The sequence below is a fragment of the Thalia democratica genome, unplaced genomic scaffold (assembly GCF_965202585.1).
Source record: "Thalia democratica unplaced genomic scaffold, ktThaDemo2.hap1.1 HAP1_SCAFFOLD_1588, whole genome shotgun sequence".
Classification (NCBI taxonomy): Eukaryota; Metazoa; Chordata; class Thaliacea; order Salpida; family Salpidae; genus Thalia; species Thalia democratica.
The window spans coordinates 17,501-27,078 of record NW_028140422.1 but is presented as its reverse complement, the minus strand read 5'-3'; the positions used below and the strand labels follow the sequence as shown (position 1 = coordinate 27,078).

General features: G+C 31.6%; 4 non-coding genes across 4 annotated transcripts; all 4 read right to left on the bottom strand.

Annotated features, from left to right (window-relative positions):
* Positions 1–301: 301 nt before the first annotated feature.
* LOC145848637 (5.8S ribosomal RNA) lies at positions 302–454 on the bottom strand. The gene has a single exon (XR_014372078.1). It is a non-coding gene; the product is annotated as a 5.8S ribosomal RNA (ribosomal RNA).
* Positions 455–636: 182 nt separating this feature from the next.
* Positions 637–2,445, bottom strand: LOC145848644 (small subunit ribosomal RNA). The gene has a single exon (XR_014372084.1). It is a non-coding gene; the product is annotated as a small subunit ribosomal RNA (ribosomal RNA).
* Positions 2,446–6,290: 3,845 nt separating this feature from the next.
* LOC145848646 (5S ribosomal RNA) lies at positions 6,291–6,409 on the bottom strand. The gene has a single exon (XR_014372086.1). It is a non-coding gene; the product is annotated as a 5S ribosomal RNA (ribosomal RNA).
* Positions 6,410–9,264: 2,855 nt separating this feature from the next.
* Positions 9,265–9,385, bottom strand: LOC145848648 (5S ribosomal RNA). The gene has a single exon (XR_014372088.1). It is a non-coding gene; the product is annotated as a 5S ribosomal RNA (ribosomal RNA).
* Between the last annotated feature and the right edge of the window lie 193 nt (positions 9,386–9,578).

Genomic DNA, 9,578 nt, shown 5'->3' with positions numbered 1-9,578 from the left:
GGGAATCCTTGTTAGTTTCTTTTCCTCCGCTTAGTGATATGCTTAAGTTCAGCGGGTCGTCCCGCCCGATCTCAGGTCAAAAGTGATGTACTACAAAAGTACATGCGCTTTGTACGTCGGCCTTTTGAAGTCACTTAACTTATTCTCGAGCACCTACCGTCGTTGCTACCTCACCCGAGGCCAGCAGGCTGCTCACGCTTCAGCTGTGAAATCGCCAGACCAGCTGTCTTTGACGACACGCTCCTTAATTAAGAAACGAGTCGCAGGCACTTTCAAACTAATGAAAGGATCGGTGTGTTAAAGACCCTGAGACGGACGTGGCCCCAGGATTACCCGAGGCCGCAATACGCGTTCAGAATATCGATGCTCAATGTGTCCTGCAATTCACATTACTTCTCGGAGCTAGCTCCGTCCTTCATCGACGCTCGAGCCGAGTGATCCACCGCTAAGAGATCTCTCGTGTTAATCAATCTCAATGCAACCAAAAAATCGTGTTCAAAAAGAAGCGGCCGCGCCAGCACTTGCGTGCTGAATTATTACTCCCGCTGTCAGAAAGCAACGCGACCGAACTATAACAGTTACAGGGCTCGGTCCCTTCGAAGAAGAGACGTCGCTTGAAATCAAATTTCGATTCGTTAATGATCCTTCCGCAGGTTCACCTACGGAAACCTTGTTACGACTTTTACTTCCTCTAAATGATCAAGTTCGATCGTCTTTTCGAACACCGGCGAGTGCGTTGCCGCACGTACCAGGCTCAATCGGAGGACCTCACTAAACCATTCAATCGGTAGTAGCGACGGGCGGTGTGTACAAAGGGCAGGGACGTAATCAACGCAAGCTAATGACTCGCGCTTACTGGGAATTCCTCGTTCAAGGGAAACAATTGCAAGTCCCTATCCCTAGCACGACCGGGGTTCAACGGATTACCCGGACCTTTCGGCCTAGGGAACACACGATGATCCGGTCAGTGTAGCGCGCGTGCGGCCCCGAACATCTAAGGGCATCACAGACCTGTTATTGCTCAATCTCGTGTGGCTAAACGCCACTAGTCCCTCTAAGAAGTTGTCTCCGACCCAATGGGTCGAGCAGCTATTTAGCAAGTAAGAGTCTCGTTCGTTATCGGAATTAACCAGACAAATCGCTCCACCAACTAAGAACGGCCATGCACCCACCACCCACAGAATCAAGAAAGAGCTCTCAATCTGTCAATCCTCGCTGTGTCCGGGCCGGGTGAGATTTCCCGTGTTGAGTCAAATTAAGCCGCAGGCTCCACTCCTGGTGGTGCCCTTCCGTCAATTCCTTTAAGTTTCAGCTTTGCAACCATACTTCCCCCGGAACCCAAAGACTTTGGTTTCCCGGAAGCTGCCGGACAGTTCTTAAGTTCGACACTGCCCGATCGCTAGTCGGCATCGTTTAAGGTCAGAACTAGGACGGTATCTGATCGTCTTCGAACCTCTGACTTTCGCTCTTGATTAAAGAAAACATTCTTGGCAAATGCTTTCGCAGTCGTTCGTCTTGCGCCGATCCAAGAATTTCACCTCTAACGGCACAGTACGGATGCCCCCGTCCGTTCCTATTAATCATTACCTCGTGCTCCGAAAACCAACAAAATAGAACCGAGGTCCTATTCCATTATTCCATGCAACATTATACAAGCGTAAAGCCTGCTTTGAACACTCTAATTTTTTCAAGGTAAACTTGCCGGACCACCGCAACACTCAGTTAAGAGCACCGCGAAGGCACCGACCAACAAGAACAACAAGGCCAGTGCTAGCCTTTCGACCGACCAACCTCGCCGTCCCTATATCCAACTACGAGCTTTTCAACCGCAACAACTTAAATATACACTTTTGGAGCTGGAATTACCGCGGCTGCTGGCACCAGACTTGCCCTCCAATGGATACTCGTTAAAAAGTTTAAAGTGTACTCATTCCAATTGCAGGACCTCGTACGAGGTCTGCATTGTTATTTTTCGTCACTACCTCCCCGAGCCGGGAATGGGTAATTTGCGCGCCTGCTGCCTTCCTTGGATGTGGTAGCCGTTTCTCAGGCTCCCTCTCCGGAATCGAACCCTGATTCTCCGTCACCCGTTACAACCTCGGTAGGCCGATACCGTACCGACGATAGTTGATAGGGCAGTTGCTTTAATGAGATGTCGCCAGCACTAGGCCGTGCGATCCGCAAGCTTATCCAGAGTCACCATTGTAACGACCCGAAAGCCGGTTAGTTTTGGTCTGATAAATGCGCGCCTCACGTCAGTTCGGCGCTTTACGCATGTATTAGCTCTAGAATTGCCACAGTTATCCATGTAAAAGCGTACAATCAAATGAACCATAACTGATTTAATGAGCCATTCGCAGTTTCACTGTACGTGAGCTCGTACTTACACTTGCATGGCTTAATCTTTGAGACAAGCATATGACTACTGGCAGGATCAACCAGATAACTATCCGAGGGCGTTTAAACCCGTTGCTCGACTGAGCGTTTTTACTGTATAAATACAGACCTTTTCTATCACTCGGCTTAAAAGCCTTGCGAACGTTACTGAAAGTCGGCGCCGGCCTTTTGCTGTTTAAAGCGCCAGCCCGCGTCGACTGCAGCATGCAGCTATACAACTGACTGTTCTTTCTCCCGACCAACCGTTTGCCTTCTGCCGGTTAACTCGTCAGCAGCAACACGCCATCTGTCTGCTGCAGTTACCCGCCTCGAGCCGTGCCTGCCTGCGTCGGCTACTCGTCTCGACGACTTCGCAAAGCTATAAGCCTACCGCCGCTGGACGCTTGTAGTTTTTCATACGCTGCTCCAATGCGTTTACATAGCACGTTCGCCGCCGCTGCAATAGCCGCGCCTCGGGTGCTAAACAGTAATGCTTTAAGCCCGCTTTCTCGTCAAGTCGACCGAACGCACAAACACGTCTCTCTCACTAGTGTAAAGTAATGCATACGTGTATGATGCTCAAATGTTGCTGTTGAACTTTTTTTGCCGATTTTTTCCGATTTTTTTCAATTTCTTTGTTTCTTTTCGATTATTTTAATGTTTTAAGCTTATTTATGCTACGTTTAAATGTTTTAATACTTTTTTATACTTTATTTAATATGTTTAAAAGAAATAAATAAAAAAAAATATGTATAAACTACTTTTTTTAATGTTTTAAATATATATATATTTATTATAAATAAACTTTATTTGTATTATTTTTTATTTAAGCGTACTTTTTAAATCTTTATATTTGTTTTATCGTTTTAAGCACATTGCGATAAATATAATAAACAAAAAATTGAATAAAAATAATAATAATAAAAAAAAAAAAAAAAAAAACATAAGCTTATTTTATATTTTTATTTTATTTTTATTTAAACTTACTTTTCAAACCTTAATACTCGTTTTATTTTTTTAAGCAGATTGCGATAAATATAATAAACAAACAATTAAATGAAAATAAAATAAAAAAATCAAACATAAGCTTATTTTATATGTTACATTTTATCTTTATTTAAACTTACTTTTTAAACCTTTATAGTTGTTTTATTTTTTAAGCACATCGCGATAGATATAATAAACAAACAATGAAATAAAAATAATAATAATAATAATAATAATAATAATAAAAAATCATAAGCTTATTTTGTATGTTTCATTTTATTTTATTTAAAACTTACAATTTAAACCTTTGTATTTGTTCTATTCTTTTAAGCACATCGCGATAAATATAATAAGCAAACAATTTAATAAAAGTAAAATAAAAAAATCAAACATAAGCTTATTTTATATGTTTCATTTTATCTTTATTTAAACTTACTTTTTAAACCTTTATAGTTGTTTTATTTTTTAAGCACATCGCGATAGATATAATAAACAAACAATGAAATAAAAATAATAATAATAATAATAATAATAATAAAAAATCATAAGCTTATTTTGTATGTTTCATTTTATTTTTATTTAAACTTACTTTTTTAACCTTTATAGTTGTTTTATTTTTTAAGCACATGGCGATAGATATAATAAACAAACAATAAAATAAAAATAATAATAATAATAATAATAATAATAAAAAATCATAAGCTTATTTTGTATGTTTCATTTTATTTTTATTTAAACTTACTTTTTTAACCTTTATAGTTGTTTTATTTTTTAAGCACATGGCGATAAATATAATAAGCAAACAATTAAATAAAAATAATAACAAATAAATAAAACAATACGGCTAAACTATAAAAAGAAAACTAAATAACTGATAAATACTTGTAAAACATTATTTGAAAAATGTATTTTGAAACACAACACGATTGATTTATAAATAATAATATATTTTTAATTTGTGTAGTTCATTTAAAGTAGTCTCCCTTTTTGCTTCTGGTTTTATTAGAGTTATATATAACAATAAATGGTGTAGTTTATTTAAAGTAGTCTCCCTTTTTGCTTCTGGTTTAATTAAAATTATATAACACATACTATAGTAAGTTAAATAAACTATAGTAACTTTATAAAACTACTTTACAAAATACATTTGTATAATTTAATAACTTTAAAATAACTATCAAGAATAAAATAGAATAGCTTTAAGTTTAGTATACAATTGGTATGTAAATTGTGTAGTTTATTGAAAGTAGTCTCCTTATTTGCTTCTGGTTTTACTTGAGTTACATAACGTTAAATAAACATACTTAATAAACGTAACCATCAATACTGTCATTTTAATAAAACTAAGTACAAATACATTGAATTAACATAGAACTTTAAAAAGCCTTCGCTAGTATCTGTTGGTAACAGTAAATAACCTATTATGACTCACAATACAGGAGTGCGAAATTTATTTTTCATTTGATTTTTCAGGTATTTATTTATTTGTGGAAATAAACTTTTTTATTACATTAGAAACTAATTGAATTTTTCCTATAACTATACCTATTATTATATTTAGTATGCTTAAAAGTAATAAAATGACACGTCGCGATTATATAATAAACAAACAATCAAACAAACAAAGAAAAAAAAAAAAAAAAAAACTATTTTTTTAAACTTATATTTCAACTATATGTCTTATTTTATTTTCATTTAAACTTACTTTAAACCTCTGTATTTGTTATATATATATTTCAACACAATACGATTAAACTATAAGACAAACAACAAAATAAAATAATCACATTAATAAATACACTAAGCAAATAGCTAGAATAAATATAAATAGTTCAATATATACAATATATTTCTTCCATTTTTAAGTTACTTGTTAAACATATTTATTTAAAAATGTTTCTTTAGAATATAAAACTAACAGTTCTACAAATAAAGAAATTAAAAAGCCAATACACATAACACTAACTTTTCATAAATTAGATATGCAAATATGAACAAAATAGTAACTAAATTCTAAAGCTTTTGTAAACTGTGAACTTATAAACTTATAATAATAATTGCATATTCACCATTCACAATAGCTTTTTATTTAGTACACAACTGGTCTGTAAATTGTGTAGTTTATTGAAAGTATAATCCCGTTTTGCTTCTGGTTTAAATAAAGTTATACAACACATACTAAAGTAAATTAAATAAAGTAATTCACTACTATCGTATTAAATAAAACCAATTTACAAAATACATTAATTTAAATTAAAGTGAACTTTGAACTTATAATAATAATTGCATATTCACTATTCAGAATTTCTTTAAATTTAGTACACAACTGGTCTGTAAATTGTGTTGGTTCTATTCAAGTACTCTCCTTGTTTGTTTTGTTTTAGTTGTATTTATTTTTAGATACTAGCACATTCAATACACATAATAAAGTAAACCAAATAAACTCTATTAATTTAAACTAAGTACAAATACATTAAGTTAATACAAAACTTTAAAAAGCTTTTGCTAGTATCTGTTGGTAACAGTAAATAACTTATTATGACTCACAATACAAAAGTGCAAAATTTATTTTCGTTTGATTTTTCAAGTAGCCACGCTTTTATTTGTTTTTGGACAAAAAGACTTTAAAGTTTTAGTATAAAAGACTAGTTGTATTAATTTTAACTCAGAAAATTGTACTCTACAAGATGGTGCCATTATTTTTTCGATATCTCAAACTGGTCAAACCACTTTTTTAGCGCTCTAATTGGTTTAAACAGCAAATAAGCAAACAGCAAATAACGTTATCTGATTGGCTAAGGTTTTTGTTTGCTAATAACTAGAATTTTCTTTTCTTTTAAGCGTTAAAGAAATGTAAATAAACGAGTAATAAGTATAAATAGGTCAGAAAGAAAAATAGTACAAAAAAGATGAATTCAAAAAGCAAAGGCCTACGGCACGTGGTATTCCCAAGCGGTCACCCATCTAAGTACTAACCACGCCCGACACTGCTTAACTTCCCAGATCGGACGAGATGGGGTGTACTCAGTGTGGTATGGTCGTAGGCGTTTGAAGGCGTTTACAAGCCTTTATAAACCCTTCGGTTTATTTAAAAAACCTATTTGCACTTGATTTACAATCAATTTGATATTTTAAAATTATTCCTTATAAAATTTTAACCTGAATTAACTTTTTTTTTGTTTTTTTAATCAACAGTTACTCCCAAACTGTACTAAAACTGTATTGTAACTGTACAAAAGTGTTTGTTTAAATAATTGTTATCTATAAATTACCTAAGACCAGGAAAAGTAGAAGTAAAGTTTATTGAATTATTAAATAAATAAAATAAAATCGTAAAATAAAATAATACAATATGTTTACAATTTGTCATTGATCTATCCATTTATGTTATTGCATTACAAATACAAACATTGCATACATTCAAGAGTATTATTCATCAATCTTTTCAATATAATAAGTTTTAAATTTATATTTATTTTTAAATAATTCCTGACATTTTAGATTACCTGAGATTTTTTTTTAATTAAATTAATTTTAGTAATTAAATACTTGACGTTCTATTTTGTTTAATTTGATAACTCAACCATGTTTATTTTTTTTACTAATTTAAAAGAACTATTAAACTAAAAGACATTACATACAGCTTCTAAAAGTTTTAAACACCTTAAAAAATATTATTATTTTAAAGATATATTAAAGAACTAAACAGATATTACTCCTAAAAAATCTTGTTAATAATATATAAAAAGTACTCAAAGTCAGACTCGGAAATATATATACTGTTGTATATCTTACTTGAAGTTCACTGTAATTGACACTGTATAACAAAATTATAAAAATCAACCTATTTATATAGCAAAATATTTCTTTATCTTTGTCGTGGCGCGGTGGGTCAGTGGTCTTATCAGCTGACTCATAAGCAGAAGGTTGTAAGATCGAATCCCGCTAGTCGTCACGAAACACCACTATCGTTCAATGTTCGGGCTTCAAATTCTTTGAGATTATACTGTACTATTTATCTATCTAACTAATCTATCTAACAAATGTTGTTCAATCTAGGTTGTGGGTACTTGGGTCGAGTAATGCCTTTGACTTACAATCTGTTGTGGATTGACAATATTCCTCTATCTATCATTAAACAAATCTATCTAATAAATGTTGTTCAATCTAGGTTGTGGGTACTTGGGTCGAGTAATGCCTTTGACCTACAATCTGTTGTTGATTGTCAACATTCCTCTATCTATCAATAATGATTATATTCAATAATAAATGTTGATTAATTCAGTTGTAAGAAAACCAGTGCGCTGGTTAGGTTGGGTAAGGCCTTCGACTTACAATCTTGGGGATTATCAACGTTCATCACAAGTACAGTAACGATCTCATTGAATTTCCAGTTGGAACATAGGATTGTAGTGGTGGCCTACTTTGTAGGTTTTTTGCCTAGTTTGTTTTTTGCCTAGTAGTGTTTGCCTAGTTTGACAAACTATAGTATATATATTGTATAACTTTACTTGTATTATTTTTTATTTAAATTACTACTTATTATTAAAGAATTAAATTTTTTTAGAAAAAAAAACTATGTATTTTAACTAATGCTTATATTATATGTTTTGTTTTATTTTTATTCAAACTTACTTTAAACCTCTGTATTTTTTATACAATACGATTAAACTATATAACAGAAAAATAATTAAATAATCAAACTATTGAATAAGCAGTTAATTAGTGTGTTTTTTTATGCTTCTTTCATTTTTAACTTACTTGTTAACCATATTTCTTTTATTAAAGTATAAAACTAACAGTTACTAAAATAAAATAATCATAAAGTCAATACACAAAACACTAACTTTTTATAATTTAAATATGCAAACATGAATATAGTTATGAATCTATTATTTATTCAAATAGAATTATTCAAAGCTTATAATTATAAAGCTTTTGTATAATGTTTCAATTACAGTGAACTTTAAGTAAGATAAGTTTTTTTTTTTGTAATAACTACAAAATTGGTATTTTAGTTTATTATTAGTAACTAAATACTTATATTTATTATATTTAAAAAAAAACATCTATACTAACTCTAATTTCAAAGCATATTAAATACAAATTTTACCAACTAAATATTTATTTTTATTTTAATTATTATAACTTTCAAACATAAGCTTGTATACCTTATATACCTATATACCTCATATAGTAGGCTTGACATAACATAACATTATTTAATTCTTTTTGTTTGAAATAAACTCATTTAGTTATTAGTAAATTACAACATAAATGTTTATAACAATATAACTAAGATTTAGCTTTTGAGTTAGTAAACTTTGATAGTTTTCTTTTAATAGTTTAATAATCTTTATTTAAGTTCAAGCAAAATTGCTATATATTTAATACACATACAAAAGTAAACTAAGTAAACGTAATTCAATAGTTTCTATTAAGTAAAAGTAATTACAAATACATTAAGTTAATACAAAACTTTAAAAAGCTTTTGCTAGTATCTGTTGGTAACAGTAAATAACTTATTATGACTCACAATACAAAAGTGCAAAATTTATTTTCGTTTGATTTTTCAAGTAGCCACGCTTTTATTTGTTTTTGGACAAAAAAACTTTTAAGTTTTAGTATAAAAGACTAATTGTATTAATTTTAACTCAGAAAATTGTACTCTACAAGATGGTGCCATTATTTTTTCGATATCTCAAACTGGTCAAACCACTTTTTTAGCGCTCTAATTGGTTTAAACAGCAAATAACGTTATCTGATTGGCTTACGTTTTTATTTGCTAATAACTAGAATTTACTTTTCTTTTAAGCGTTAAAGAAATGTAAATAAACGAGTAATAAGTATAAATAGGTCAGAAAGAAAAATAGTACAAAAAAGATGAATTCAAAAAGCAAAAGCCTACGGCACGTGGTATTCCCAAGCGGTCACCCATCTAAGTACTAACCACGCCCGACACTGCTTAACTTCCCAGATCGGACGAGATGGGGTGTGTGCTCAGTGTGGTATGGTCGTAGGCGTTTGAAAGCGTTTACAAGCCTTTATAAACCCTTCGGTTTGTTTAAAAAACCTATTTGCACTTGATTTACAATCAATTTGATATTTTAAAATTAATCCTTATAAAATTTTAACTTGATGTAAGTATTTTTTTTATTAAAACCTTTTTTTTTGGTGTTTTAATTACAATTACTCCCTGTAACTTTATTTAAGAC